Below are 15,251 nucleotides of genomic sequence, written 5' to 3'. Positions count from 1 at the left end.
GAAGGAAGGAAGGAAGGGAAAAAGAAAGAAAGAGAGAAAGAGAAGCAAGGAAGGAAGGAAGGGAAGGAAGGAGAAAGAGAAAGAAGGAAAGAAGAAAGATAAAGAAAGAAAAGGGAAAAGAAAGAGAAAGAAAGAAAAAGAAAGAAAGAAGAAAGAAAGAAAAGAAAAGAAAAGAAAGAAAGAAGGGAAAGAAAGAAAGTCTGAAACTCAAATATAGTTTCTTCCTTTGCCCACTATCAAGGTCAGATGAAACACTATTCATAAAGTGCTTTATAAACTATAATGCACTAGTTATGAGGTATGACTAATCAAATATTCGACTTGAGTTTTTATTTTCCCTTTAAGACTAAGAATTCTACAGTTACAAATTCAACAAGTGTAAATACTATGTATTTCTCAGAATGAGTATATATTTGAGAGAAATGACCTGATTCTAAGCAAGTAGTGTGGAAATGACAAAATTCTTCTTCAGGGAATCAAAGTTTAAGGAGAAAAAGGAAGAATATATTACTGGGAGGATGAATCAGAGTGAAGATAGCATTCTAATAAGTGTGTTAAAGATTGGATTTGCCTTTAATAAACAGACATGGATCTGAAGAAGAGCAATGCAGAAGATCACAATGATGTGAGGAGAGACTTGGGGATTTTTAAAAAGTGCAGAGATCTTACGTGTAGCACAGTCTGACTTGAATGAAGGATACATGAAGGAGAGTAAGGGAAGGCATGGCTCATGACACAGGTAGAATTGAATTAATTGGATAACTTCCAATATTTGTTGAAGGAAATTGAATTTGAATGCTTGATTAGACAGTTTGAACTTTATAGGAGATGGGATCTGTAAAGGTCTTGACGTAGAGTAATGACAAAATCAGCCGTGCTTTATGAAGTTTTCTCTGCATAGGCGTCTGTGTCAATGATCTAAGGACATAGAGAATGCCTCAAAATAGAAACTGCAGGTGGCTGGTACAAATGTCTTGGGGGAGAGGTAACGGTGGATTAACTTGACTGGTAACAACGGAACTGAAAAGGGAAAACAAATACATCTTGAGATAAAATACAGCCCACAAGTTTAAATATTTAAGTTATTTTTGACACAAAGTCAATGTGTATTTGCTACCCAGTAATACTGAAACAGCATTGGCTGTATGTTAAATGTGCTACTCCCTGAACAAACGACACTGAAGTTATACCTGCCTAGGTCAAGTGTGTCTAAGAAAACTGTATTAGTTTCAAAAATTAGGAATAGCTTTCTGCTTTCAGCATACAGCATAGTTTTTAAAAATTAAAAAATATACTAAACCCAAAATATGTATTGTGATTCAAACATTTATGCCTAAAAGTAGATTCTAACAATAACCAGTTCAATTGCTAAAGGTGTTTGGGAATATTGATTTATCCCCAAGTAGCTTTGGGGTCTTATTTTGAGAGGTCAATAACGTGCTCATTTATTTTAAACATTTATTGAGTGCGTACTATGTGTCAGGCACTGTACTACGCATCAGTGATGCAGCCACTTATATGACGCACAATATTTTTACCTACATAAAACTGATATTCCTCTAGGTATAGGCAGAAAGTGTAATAGTAAAAAATGTATAAATAAGTTAATTTCAGATAGCGATGAGCTCATTGAAAACAGTAAAAATGGTTGACGATAGTGGCTAGGACCAATGGTGCGATAAGCGCCTACTTACCCAGACAAGGTCCTAAGGGAACGTCAGACTATGGAGGTGACTGATTGGAGATAGGTACAATGGAAAGAGCCAGTCATAGAAAGATGTGAAGAGTGTTTCACACAACTGAACAGCACACGCAAAGACCCTAAGCAGAGAACAATCTTGATATTTCGACGAGCGTAAGAAAAAAATGTGGCTCTAATGCAGTGAGCAAAGGAAAGTTAAGTAAAAGTAGAGACGAAAGAGGTAGGCAGAAGAAGACAGACAGTTTCGTGACTTGATGGAATGGCAAGGAGTTTGATTTTAAGCATCTAGAATTCTTTAAATTGGGGGAAGAAAAATGTTATCAATCCTGGGCCTGGCGCGGTGGCTCACGCCTGTAATTCCAGCACTTTGGGAGGCCGAGGCGGGCGGAATACCTGAGGTCGGGAGTTTGAGACCAGCCTGACCAACATGGAGAAACCCCGTCTCTACTAAAAATACAAAATTAGACAGGCACGGTGGCGCATGCCTGTAATCCCAGCTACTCGGCAGGCTGAGGCAGGAGAATTGCTTGAACTTGAGAGGCAGAGGTTGCAGTGAGCCGAGATTGTGCCACTGTACTCCAGCCTGGGCAACAAGAGCAAAACTCTGTCTCAAAAAAAAAAGGAAAAAAAAAAAAAAAAAAAAAAAAAAAAAAAAAAAAAAAAGAAAATATCATGAATCCTTCCATGCTATTTTCAAGTCTTGGCATAGCTATTTTCGAGTACCCTTAAAGTGAAAACATGACCTGGTGTTACCACTTCCATACAATACTTGACCCTCTTCTTCAAAGACTTCATGGTGAAAACACAATTGCTCACATTCCATTCAACTAAGAGCCTACATTTCCTGTAGCGTGCCAGTCTGCATACCAATCATTTCCTCCCAATGCTGACAAAACGTAATTTTTTTCCTACATTGTTATCAGTCCTAACAAACAATTTCATTTAAGGTTTAAGAATCAATTATTCTGGAAGAAGGTTTGATAATCATATAACCACCTTTATCAGTAGGCACTGCATGAAAATGGTGTTTTCAGCATTTCTAAATTGGACCATTTCTATTAGAAATTGCAAAGATGTCACTTGGCTTAAAAATATAGCCTGGTGTTCCATTCCTAAAGGTGCTATTATGCTAACAATAAATTTGAACAAGGCCGTAGGCAGAGTGTGGGTTGTGATGTACTCAATATTCATTCACACTCTGACCCAAAGGAATATCCATTATGTGCTTCTGGGATCCTTGAGCAAAGCAGGTTTATTACACCTCCCAATTTTCATGGATTTGCTGTGTGATACATCGTTGTCTTTGAAGAAATCTTGGTCATAGTGAATATTTTCATTCTTCTGGTTTTCTCTGTCAGGTAGTTCATTTGCTCTGGCTCTCAATTCAATAAAAGGCTATGTTTGAAATAGAGTGAAATTCAGGCAATCATAAATACTTTCCAATGTCCCTTTTTCCTAGGTGCCTGACTGAGTATTTAGAAAGAGGTAGACTTTCTCCCAGATTCACTTTCAGGCTGTGTTATTTATAAAGCAGTAAGCTACGTACAAATACTGCCAGGATTTTTTCTTTCTTTATTGGTATCAGCCCTAAAAACAACTTTATCTTAGTGTTAAAAGTTGACTACTTTGGGAGAAGTTTTGAAAATAATATAACCACATTTGTCAGCAAACATTACATAAAAATGAGGGCAGCAAAGACTTATTATAATTTTGAGTCTCAGTTTGTTCTTCAAGAGTAAGCTCATTAGGCCCTGTTGGCATAATACAATAATCAGAATGCCTCAAGGAGGGCTTTGATTCTACTCTGCCAATAAATGTGACTAGCTCTATGTTGACTTTCTTGAATTATTCCACTTCTTCATGACAAAACCAAGTGTCATACTGAATAACTGGTACTTCTTCAGAACTAACCAAATAGGTATTCAGTCCATAATTTCATAAAATACGTATAAAAGTCCTTAACATGGCAAAACAAACACAAATGACAAAAAAGTGGTTATATTTATGAACCAAGTGAATGTTTTATAAACTACCATTTAAATGGTAGTACTTAGTTAAAATAACAATGTCAAAAGAGAATACATTAGGCAGAAATTCTTAAGACTGTATGAATACTGAATGTCAGGAAAATCACATTCCTTGTAACTAGTATTCTGCTATTATTTATTATGTTTGATCTATAATAGCAGCCATTGACACTGACACTCTTCTTAAGGACTGCAGAGCTTCTAATAGTCCACACATTTAAAATTGTGCTGTCTCTAACCCTGGTTAACTCATAATAACAGATATGGCACACGATTCAACCTATTATCATCAAGTATTTATTAAACATTTTAAATAATTATCAAATTTTTAAAGATCAGAATTTAAATTTAGAAATCTGTCTAATATTTCTCAAATTTTACATAAAAACCATGGTAAGGTGAAAGGTTTAATAAAATAGAATCATCTCGTGCATTCTGAGAATTTTTCACTGTGGGAAAATGTGACAGTTAATCACATCAGTTAACCTTGGGTTTCTTATACAGGTGACATTCTAGGGTTAACAAAATTTGACCCTATGTGGTTTTTCAGCTTCTACCCATTACTGACATTATTTAGTATTTATTAAAAAATAAAATATTTCTGGGTCTGGCGTAGTGGCTCATGCCTGTAATCCTAGCACTTTGGGAGGCCGAGGCAGGTGGATTGCCTGAGCTCAGGAATTTGAGACTAGCCTGGGCAACACGGTGAAACCCCATCTCTACTAAAACACAAAAAATTAGCCTAGCATGGGGTGCATGCCTGTAATCTCAGCTACTCAGGAGGCTGAGGCAGGAGAATTGTATGAATCCGGGAGGTGGAGGTTGCAGTGAGCTGATATGGTGCCACTGCACTCCAGCCTGGGCAATAGAGCGAGACTCCATCTCAAAAAATAAATAAGTAAGTAAGTAAATAAATAAATAAATAAATAAAATATTTCTTCAGGAAAACAATCTGTGCATTGTCTACAAGGACAAAAAATAAACTTACAGTTATAAGTTTTTCTCCATATATTAATGTGGTTATTCAAATTATCTCATTAATATATTTTTTCTACTCTAAGATATGTAAATTTTTCAGTAACTCAAGGCTGAAAATAAACGTTCTTAGTCTATATTAAACTTCTTGATTTTTTTTCCTTCCAGGAATTATTGTGCTTCTTATAATTCCTTTATTTGTTCTTTTCCTCATTTTCAGTAGTGAATAAGCATGTATCCCAGCAGAGTTCTGTTACAACACAACCTCAAAACAAAATTTTCTAATCTGTATTAGTGAAGAACTTTTTTGTCACAAGGGGCAGAATCTCAACTGAAGTGGACCTACTTGATGGTTTCCCTGTTTAGACTGTCAGGTTGAAGAGAGCAGGAACTATGGACCTATTATTGAAGGTCAACACCAAGCTCTTGTCTGGCACATCATAGTTTATAATATATTTTGATATTTGTTGAAGTGAATGAACCTTTCTTTTATTCATTTAGCAAATATTTAGAAACCATGTATTAGGGGATGGAGAAGCAGTAAAACATAAAGCAGATGAAATTTCCCACCCTCACAGAGTTTCAAATAGGGCATGATTTAAAACTTTTAAAATGTTATTAAAATTCTATTTCTAGAAACTTATGACCATAACTTTAATACACACTGGCAACCATAAAGGAATGAACCAGACTAACAGTTCCCCAGAGGATATTATATGACTAAATTTATTCTACTATGATAACATAAATAGGACCAACAACATTAACTTTTGGTAATTAATTAATTAATTCATTTAACAAATATTTATGGAATCCCTACCAAGTACCAGCAAGATATAGTCCTTGCCATCTGGAAGCTTAAAGCATAGTGAGGAAGAAACATAGGAATTTAGTTTCTTATGACTTCTATAAAAGTTATCACAAATGTTATGGCTTAAAACAGTACATATTTATTTTCTTAGAGTCCTGGAGGTCAGAAGTCCAAAATGGGATTCACAGGGCTGAAAACAAGGTGCAGGCAGAGCCATGCCCCCTCCATAGATCAAGGGGAGAATCTCTTTCCCTGCCTTTCCCAGCATCTAGAGCTTCCTTCATCACACCTGGTGGCTCATGATCCCTTTCTCCGTCTTGAAGTCTAGCAGTGCAGCATCGTCACATCTCCCTCTGCTCTGCTGCCACGTTGCCTTCCCCTCTGTCAGGTCTAACTCTGCCTCCCTCTTACAATCTGGATAATCCAGGGCCATTAATCTCCCCATCTGAAGATCCTTAACTTAATCACATCTGCAAAATCCACTTTACTGTATCAGGTAGCACTCACAGGTTCCAGGTATTAGGACCTAGATATATTTGGGGCCATTATTTAGCCTGTCATGCATATCAATGAAACAGTTAAAAAGTATACAATTAGTGGCCGGGCGCGGTGGCTCAAGCCTGTAATCCCAGCACTTTGGGAGGCCGAGACGGGCGGATCACGAGGTCAGGAGATCGAGACCATCCTGGCTAACACTGTGAAACCCCGTCTCTACTAAAAAATACAAAAAACTAGCCGGGCGAGGTGGCGGGCGCCTGTAGTCCCAGCTACTCGGGAGGCTGAGGCAGGAGAATGGCGTGAACCCGGGAGGCGGAGCTTGCAGTGAGCTGAGATCCGGCCACTGCACTCCAGCCCGGGCGAGAGAGTGAGACTCCGTCTCAAAAAAAAAAAAAAAAAAAAAAGAGTATGCAATTAGTAACTGTATTTCCTAATTAAATGTGCCTTGGTTTTCTTAGAATATTTTAAAAATACTAAAATAGATCAATCAAATTTTTAAGTACTCAAAACTTTAAAAGTGTCCCAGAATCAATCATGTATGACTGTATGGATTAAGTTTCATTGTAAAGGCCTATGAGGCCAATGTCTATAAAGGCACTAGAAGTTGCAGTTAAGTTTTAGAAAATGAGAGGAGAGATTGTCAAAAAATTTTAAGTTTTAATTTAGAGTCTAGGGAGATTTAAAGTATCAACCTTTTAGAAAAGTTATAATAATTAAAATAGCAAGGAAAAGCAAGTAATTGTGAAAGATTTGCTGGTATTTCAGAATGAATAAAAGTATGTTTTGGAAAAACAAGATATTATCACTATGCATAGTCATAGAACTCTATCATCAGACAATCTGATTTTCTGAACTAAAATAGTATCTGTGAATAGGGAGACACACCACGAAATCTCTAACAAAACAAACACATTTAAAGCAATGCTCTCTTGTGTATATCATTATCAACATCCTTACCTCTGGGGCAATGTTTAGCTTAGATTATCTTATTTAAGTAGCTATGGCTTTAAAAAAATAGATCCAATCTGTTCTTTCACAATGAAATTGTGCACCAAGGGTATATGATTATTTCACCCGTTAGAATAAAGCAACAGGACATGTTGAATCACATCCAATTTGGATAAATAAAAGTTAATATAAGAGCTGGAGTATTTCTCAGATTTGATATGTGTTCTGAGAATAATAATTCATTTCAATTTAACACGAAAGGTCTTTTAGAGATCCTATGCTAATTCAATATACATATTTAAAGGGCAAAATGTTAATGTTGAATTTTGACAGGAAGATGAAACTTAAGAGTAGAAATATAATTCTTATTCATACGTGTATGATTTGGGGGCACCTTGATGACTTTTTCTGTCTTTTCTTAATCTATTATCAAAAAAGGAATACATTATTATTTAACCCCAAATCTTTGTTTTAGAGACTTAGAAGTGTCACCAATATTGTAATCACTTTGAGTAAATACACCTATAGCACTTCTAGCTGTTAGCTTTGCTAGTGGTAAAATTGCTTTTATTTATGTGGTTTTCTGAATCTCCTGGTTGATTTCTGCATATTTTAGCATTCTCATTCCTTTTAAGATCAGCATATCTATTTCTCAGGATTGCTATAAAATATATGTCCTTTACAATTACTGTGTTTCTGCCTTGTAAATTATTATGTTTATTTCTGCATGTCTCTCAATATATTACTGCTTTGTTGGAAGTATGTGAAACTTCACTAGCACCTATCGTCACATAGTCAGAGGGAAGAAGCATAGCATGGTAGAAGAGAGGCTTCTTTGATAAGCCCATGATCTAATAAATGTCCATGCTCTGTAACAACTCATGTAGTTAGGCTCAACAATTCATCTTGGCAATTAAGCTCAGTAATTATGAACTCTATGACTGTAACAGACTATGGTTGATTGTTTACAAAAACAGCCACGATTATTGCCTTTATTATTTCTATGGCCTTTTTATGGTAAAATTTTGCAGCTTTTCTATCAAGAGATGTAGTATCATTCCACATCCATTGAAGCTGGACTGGTCTTGTGACTTATAATTGTCAAAATAATGTCACAGAAATGGCAATGTAGCAGTTCCAAGCCTTGGCATCAGGAAATGCTACATCTTTCTGTCTTTTGTTTTCTTGAAATCCTGGACAGTTACCATATAAAAGAACCCAGACTCATAGAGGGTAACATTTGGACCAGAGCCATGGCAGCACAGTTGTCTGTTAGGAATGTTCTAGAGTAGTCACGTCTCAGATGACTCAGCTCATCAAAGATGCAGTGCACCCAGGCAAAACCAAAAGAAGACCCATTTGAGCCCATCCTAAATTGCCAACACACAGATTTATCAACTAAATATACGATTATTTGTTATTTTATTACACTCACATTTGGCATGGCTTGTTACAAAGCAAAAGTTAACTGATACACAGATATTAACATGTTTAAGTTGAATATAAAAACATGTTCTTGTCTATTCTTTTGCAATAATTAAAAGAAAATATATCTAAGGTTATTTCTAGTTCTTAGGTAACATTTCATATTACCTTTTCTTGTAAATGAATATAGCTTTGATTTTTTTGTCATATCAAATTCTAAACATGCGAGAAAATATGTTTTTAATTGTAATTTTTTTAAAAGGACTTCACATATAATGGAAAATACAGAAAAATATATTCCCTGTCTTATTGGTGGTAAAATTTACTTGCATTCTTTTATCAAATGCCATCCGTACATTATTACATAATTAATTAAATCATTACATAATTACGTTTGTATAAAATGTCATATTTGACAATTTATAAATGTAATAATGTTAGTTTCCATTTAAAACTGGCATTTGATACATTTTTAAGGATTAAACTTTCCCTGTCTGAGTCATAGAGGTTACCTTCAAAACATTATCACTTAGTCATTCAAATAACATACAAATTGTGCATTTTGAAAATTTCTTCACCCATAGAAATACAATGCTAATATATTTATCAATCAAAACTCATAATAACAGAACACTTTACCTGCACAAGAGTTTATGAGTGGCAGCAGAATTACCAGTTTCCATAGCAACCTCATTTCCACTTTCTAAGGTCAAAAATTTCTCCCATACAATCAGATGTAAAAAAAAGTCTATCTTCCAGTCAGTATCTCAAGAGTCTGAAAGAGACAAAATTGTCATGAAATGAAAAATGTACAAACATTAATATTTTAATAAGCATATATTTGCTGCATATAATTCAATTTAGTATTAATATTATTATCCAAAATAAAGCAACCTAAATGGATGCTTTCTACACATACATTTGTTCTGCAAACTCCAGTAATTTCAGCTCATATTTTCTTAATTTCAATTCACACCTCAAATATTAGAAAACATTATTTGTCCTAATATCACAAGAAATAAAATTAATATTGTGCTACAAAATTTCTGCAAGAAATCAATTTCTAGCAGTGTTATCTTTCAGGTATGACACATGCTTTTCCTAAGGGGTTGCATCATAATTTTCTCTAATTTATTTTGACATTTAAGCTACGTAGTGATAAATGAAATCAAGATAAAGTGTTAGTTTGGCCTTTAGCCCAAAAGAGAAATCTAATAAGAGGTTCATAAAAACTCCTAAACTCATAAAAACTTAGAATAAGCTCAGAATAAACTTATCTATGTCCATGCTCTGTAGTAACTCATGTAGGTAAGCTCAGCAACTAATCTTGACAATTAAGCTCAGTTATTATGAACTCTATGACTGTAAAAGAGTATGGTTGATTGTTTACAAAAACAGCCACTATTATTGCCTTTATTATTTCTATGACCTTTTTATGGTATAATTTTGCAGCTTTTCTATCAAGAGATGTAGTAGGCTACATTTGATAAAACTATTATATATCAAGTGATAAGAGCCTTTGGAAACTTTAACATAGTGGAAACGTATTTTATTGAAACCTTAAATATATTTTAGGAAGCGTGTGGGGTTTAAGTGTGATGATAGTAAATAATAAAATTTTATCAGTTCTCTGATGTATTTTAAACTTTAAAATCTTTCATTTCTTTCTGTCATGAGTTCCTTCATCTTAAACCAAAACATTGATAGTATTTAACATTTAAATAAAATTTAGGTTAAATGCTTTCCAAATTTAATCAAAGGATAAAATCACAGGAAGAAAAACAATATTCAGGGGTCAACATATATATGGAGTCAATGTTCTTTCTCAAATGTTCTCATATCTGGCATCATCTTTCCAATCCTTTTGACACCACAACCTTTAACACCTTACATAAATTAGATCATATGTTATATGCATTGATTCATTTATCATATTTTCATAAACACTTATTTATTTGTTCCTTTTTATAATTACATTCTTTGCACGACAATGGGCACTAAGGTGTTAATGGTGAGCCTAAATTCCTTCATTTCTACCTTTGAGGTACTGCTGTCTTGTGAGAGACATTTAACGACAACAGAAAAACAAAAACAAAAAACCTTACACACACAGGTAAATATTTGTGTAGTAAATATGATAATGCTAAAGAAAAATGTAAGATGTATGAGATTTATAGGGTGTAGTTCAGTTAGCATTTTTTAGCTGAGGCTTGAAATACAAGTAGCTCTTTGCCAGGCAAAGAGTATGTGTACATGGGGTGAAAAGTGAAGAGTTGTAGGGATTACAATAGGTATGAAGGAAGGATGAGACTAGCTTCCTAAACAAAAGAGAGACAGTGTGCCCAGGTCCTATAGCAAGGCTTGAGTTGCATGTTCAAAGATGTGAGAAAGTCCAGTTTGATACTCAGAAGGACTGTGGCATGAGACAAGGTTGGAGAAAGGGAAAGAGGCTGAAATACACAAGACATTTAGGACATGTTAATGCATATGAATGTTGTACTTTCAGATTATAATTGAGAATTTAAAGCAGAACAGAATCAAAATTTACGTTGTATCTCTGGCCACCGTGGAGAATGAAAGAGATGGAGTAAAAAGTGGAATTATACAGAGTAATTAAAGGCTACATTTATAGTACAAGAAAGGAATAATGAAGGTTTTAAACAGAGTAGTGGCTTTGAAGATTAAAAATAAAATGGATCTCTGAATAGTCTTCCTGCCCTAAATCTCCTGTCCTTTCTACTCATTTAAATGTTACATCAAAATTTTCTTCCTAAAACAAAGATTGGTCCAATTATGCCTGTTTATTCAATGGAGAGTTTAATCACTTTCAATTTCACAAACATCCAAAGTCTTTGGAATGATATTCAAGACTATACACAATAGGTTTCTCATCTTCCTTTTCTCACGAGATTACTACTAAATACTTCCAATCTTGTGACAAAGATCTATTTCCTGTGCACGTGCATTAGGTATTATCTCTATATAGATGCATTTAATTAATATAGAATTCCTCCTTAGGGTCTGTATCTCTCTAAAAAACTGTACAATGGTAGCATGACCATAGATATTTGTTTTCACTGGACAGTTTCCATGTATCCAATTGTCATGGCAGAATTATCAATATTATCAATAGACTCTTTTTCTCAAAAGAGCCTCAGTTTATAACATAAATTATATGGTACACTTATTTAATGGATATTCATTTTTTTAAACCAATAATTCTGTCTTCTTCTTGTGATAAAAGGTCTGTGACTTTCTTTTGAGGAACTATCTCCCTATATACCATCAGACAATACAGTCAGGGAGTTATTGCCTCCACCTTCCAGCTGCAGGAACGAGCATATGACCAGGTCATTGTCAATCAGTAATCTATTTATTTGGCTACAATATTTTGTAAAGAATTCAGCATATTGCTTAATTGAAACCAATAGCAGTCAAAGCCAGGACCTTTGTCAATATTATTAGAAAAAGTGTATAATCTCTCCATTAAGTTATCAAGAGATAATAAACCTGTTGGTCTGGTGTATCTCACAACTGTTATCTTGACGAAAGTTTGCAGCCACAGCTAAAAACTTTCAATTCCCCTTCATGGACAGTTTGCTAAGGCTCTACGCCAAATATATCCCTTATTAGGCTTTAATAATCCTGGGTTATAATACACATAGATCCAAATACCATAGATCCCCAAATCTCTAACACCCAGAAATGGTCCCTACTTCCTTGGGCTAGAAAATTATTTAAAATACCCATTCCTCCGGAGACCTGCAAAGCCTAGTCATCTCTATCCTATTTTCCATTTGCAAGCTACCTCCAACAGTCCCAGCTTGCTGTAGTTCTGTTCCTGGGCACAATTTTCTTTGTGGCCTTTGACTTATTTAGAGCTGTAAGAAGCAGAGTTCTGCGTTTTCTATATCTGAGTGTTATTATGATTTATTCCATCATCCAAAGAACCTATAATCATACCCGGTATTGTAGAATCATGAAACATCTTACCTAAATCCCTGGAATTCTAAGATATGTGAGCCAACAAGACAAATTTTTGCCTAGTCCTGTTTGTATTTTGTTTTTGTCTCCTTCTGCCTAAGTAATCTGACAAGCCCCCCCTCCCCACCCCGCCCACCTTTTTTTTATGAGATGGAGTTTCACTCTTGTTGTCCAGGCTGGAGTACAATGGCACGATCTTGGCTCACTGCAACCTCTGCCTTCTGAGAGCAAGTGATTCTCCTGCCTCAGTCTCCCGAGTAGCTGGGATTACATGTGCATGCCACTATGCCTGGCTAATTTTGTATTTTTAGTAGAAACAGCGTTTCACCATGTTGGCCAGGCTGACCTTGAACTCCTGACGTACAGTGATCCATTCATCTTGGCCTCCCAAAGTGCTGGGATTATAGGCATGAGCCACAGCACCTGGCCCCCTTTATTGTTTATCCCAAATTTATATGAAGTTTCTCTTAAAGATTCTAGAGCAGACTGACACAATATATTTCTCCTAAGGCTTGCACTTATCAGACTCCATTATATTGCCAAGGTTTTTGTACTTTACCTTGATGATAAACACCGTGTGTAACACTTACTCATAATACTCGGCGTTGTGTCTAATGCAGAGCTCATAGCTATTCAGTAAGTATGAGCTAGGTTTGTATTTGACAGCTGAACAACCTAGTATTACAGAGAAAAAGGCTACACTGGGAATCTAGAGATTTTGTTTCTATTATTGTCTCTTTCTCTTAACCAGCTGAGTAACATTGAGTGATTCATATACAATAACAGTGATTGTCAGTTTCCTCCTTTGAAAATTGGAGGGTTTGACCTAGAAGTCACCTTCAAGTTTCTTCCAGTTCTAATATTCTAAGATGGTTTGATTCCATCCAGTGTATAATTCATAGCAAATGTTGCCCTTTATCATCTGATTGCTTATCAGCATACTATAATGAGGGCAAAGCCCGAAAGATGTTTTATTTGGCATTCCTCTATCATACTAGCCTGAATAGCTGATACTTATGCATCGGTTGCCATTTGTAAAAGTTTCATTTGTAAAAGTTTAAATGCCCAAGGAAGGAGAATGCTCTGGCTCAATGACAACAATGCAAATAAGAAAAGTGTAGTTACTTACTCACAGCAGAATAGAGTAGAAATATTCAGTAAATGGAATTTATGCTAGTCACTGACATGCAAAATAGCCACAGGAATTAATACTAGGTTCCTGGAATCCTACAGGTCACTTGAGGCAAAATGGACTAATAAAGGAAAATCAGGATATAAATCTAACGCAAAGAAACTTCTAGAACTTAAAAGAGTCTCAAAATGTATCACCAGCATTTTGTTTTAGATGAGGTCTTTTAAATGATAATTTGGCCCAGAGTAGTGAGTATCTTGGTTCATAAACTAACTTCTGAGAATATTGTTCTGTCACTAATGGATAAAATTTGTCCCCCCAGACCACGTGTATTTACTTTTCTTGCATGAAATTTTCAGTAAAAAAGTAACAATTTCAAACACTTCAAGAAAAGAGTATGTACAGGTCCATAATCCCTTTTCTTGCGATTAAAAAAAAAATCTTTGAAAGTTGAAAAGTACATGTAAACTTGGTGGCAAAATTTATTTGGTGGCAGAGAACTGTCCCCAAGCAATACACACCAAGCAACGTGTGGTTGCTTAGATCTTTTCACTCAACTTATTATAAATATTGATGTATTTTTCTGTTGAAACAAAGATGTTGGTTGATGATAAGTGTATTGCTCATTGGACATATACATATATATATACACACACACACACACACAAATTTATATGTACCTTTAATGTACATATCTATCTATAATACGTATATACATGCATATAAAAATACATATAAATTTGTACACACATATCTATAAGTATATAGAAATACATATAAATTTGTACACATAAATTTATAAATATATAGAAATACATATAAATTTGTACCACATTGCCTTTCTAAAGGCTAAAACAAGGCTCAGCAAACCAAGCCTGTTGACCAAATCTGGCCCTTTGCCTTTTTTTGGTAAATAAAATTTCACTGCAACCCAACATGCCCATTTATTGATGTATTGTCTATGGCTGTTTTTGTGCTACAAAGGCAGGTCTGAATAGTTGCTGCAGAGACCACATGTCTTGCAAAACTGAAACTATTTATTATCTGACCTTTTCTGGCTTTCGTGCTTCTGGAATTTCTTTTGCTGATCTCTTGTTTAATGAATTCTAAACTCTAAAACACATTTGGCTGTGAAGATTTCTGTTAAAGGATTATCCAACTGTATTTCTCTAACTCAATGTATACATACTCAACAAGAATACCATATATTTAGTAGAAAAAGATGCAATCTTGTATTTTGAAGTAGCTTCAGACTGTGAGCCCTGTCTTTATATGACCTCTTCTCACCATGTTTCACTGACTTGCTTCTGATCCCTGAAGGCAGATGAAAGAACTCAGAAATTATTGCTGTGACAGTGAGGTTATACGCAGTGCTAATTATACTTAAACCAGACAACATTAAGACTTTCTTTGTTTGGTTCGGAATAATCATGTTTTTTTTTTATTTTTATTTTTTTTTAGGAATGGAAAAGTTTCACTCACTCTATTTCCTGGCTCTAAAACCATTCGTTAGTCTATAAATGTGCACAATTGCCAGGAAACCAGGAATAAATGCAGAAGTAGTCAAATAATGGCTGGACGTCAGGCATCAGGAGAATTCTGGAAGGTGGCTGCCATGTTAAACTTTGGTTTGTCCAGCAGACTTGAGAGACAATGAAAGTTAACCTAAACAGAGATGGCATCTATGTTTTACTCTCATTTATCTTTTACACAGGAGTTTTCCAGCTTTTTTTTTTTTTTTTTTTTTTT

At 34.9% G+C, this 15,251-nt stretch overlaps 1 protein-coding gene across 1 annotated transcript in view; it reads right to left on the bottom strand.

Moving 5' to 3' along the window:
* CNTN6 (contactin 6) overlaps positions 1-15,251 on the bottom strand; it is a 315,151-nt gene that overhangs the window by 243,964 nt on the left and 55,936 nt on the right. Inside the window, exon 2 of the mRNA XM_017859613.1 lies at positions 9,026-9,161. The gene's annotated coding sequence lies outside the window, so the exon portion shown is untranslated. The remainder of the gene's footprint in view (positions 1-9,025; positions 9,162-15,251) is intronic.

The sequence above is a fragment of the Rhinopithecus bieti genome, unplaced genomic scaffold (genome assembly GCF_001698545.2).
Source record: "Rhinopithecus bieti isolate Rb0 unplaced genomic scaffold, ASM169854v2 scaffold_49457, whole genome shotgun sequence".
NCBI classification, from domain to species: Eukaryota; Metazoa; Chordata; class Mammalia; order Primates; family Cercopithecidae; genus Rhinopithecus; species Rhinopithecus bieti.
The sequence above is the reverse complement of the archived record's forward strand: the minus strand, read 5'-3'. Positions and strand labels throughout refer to the sequence as shown.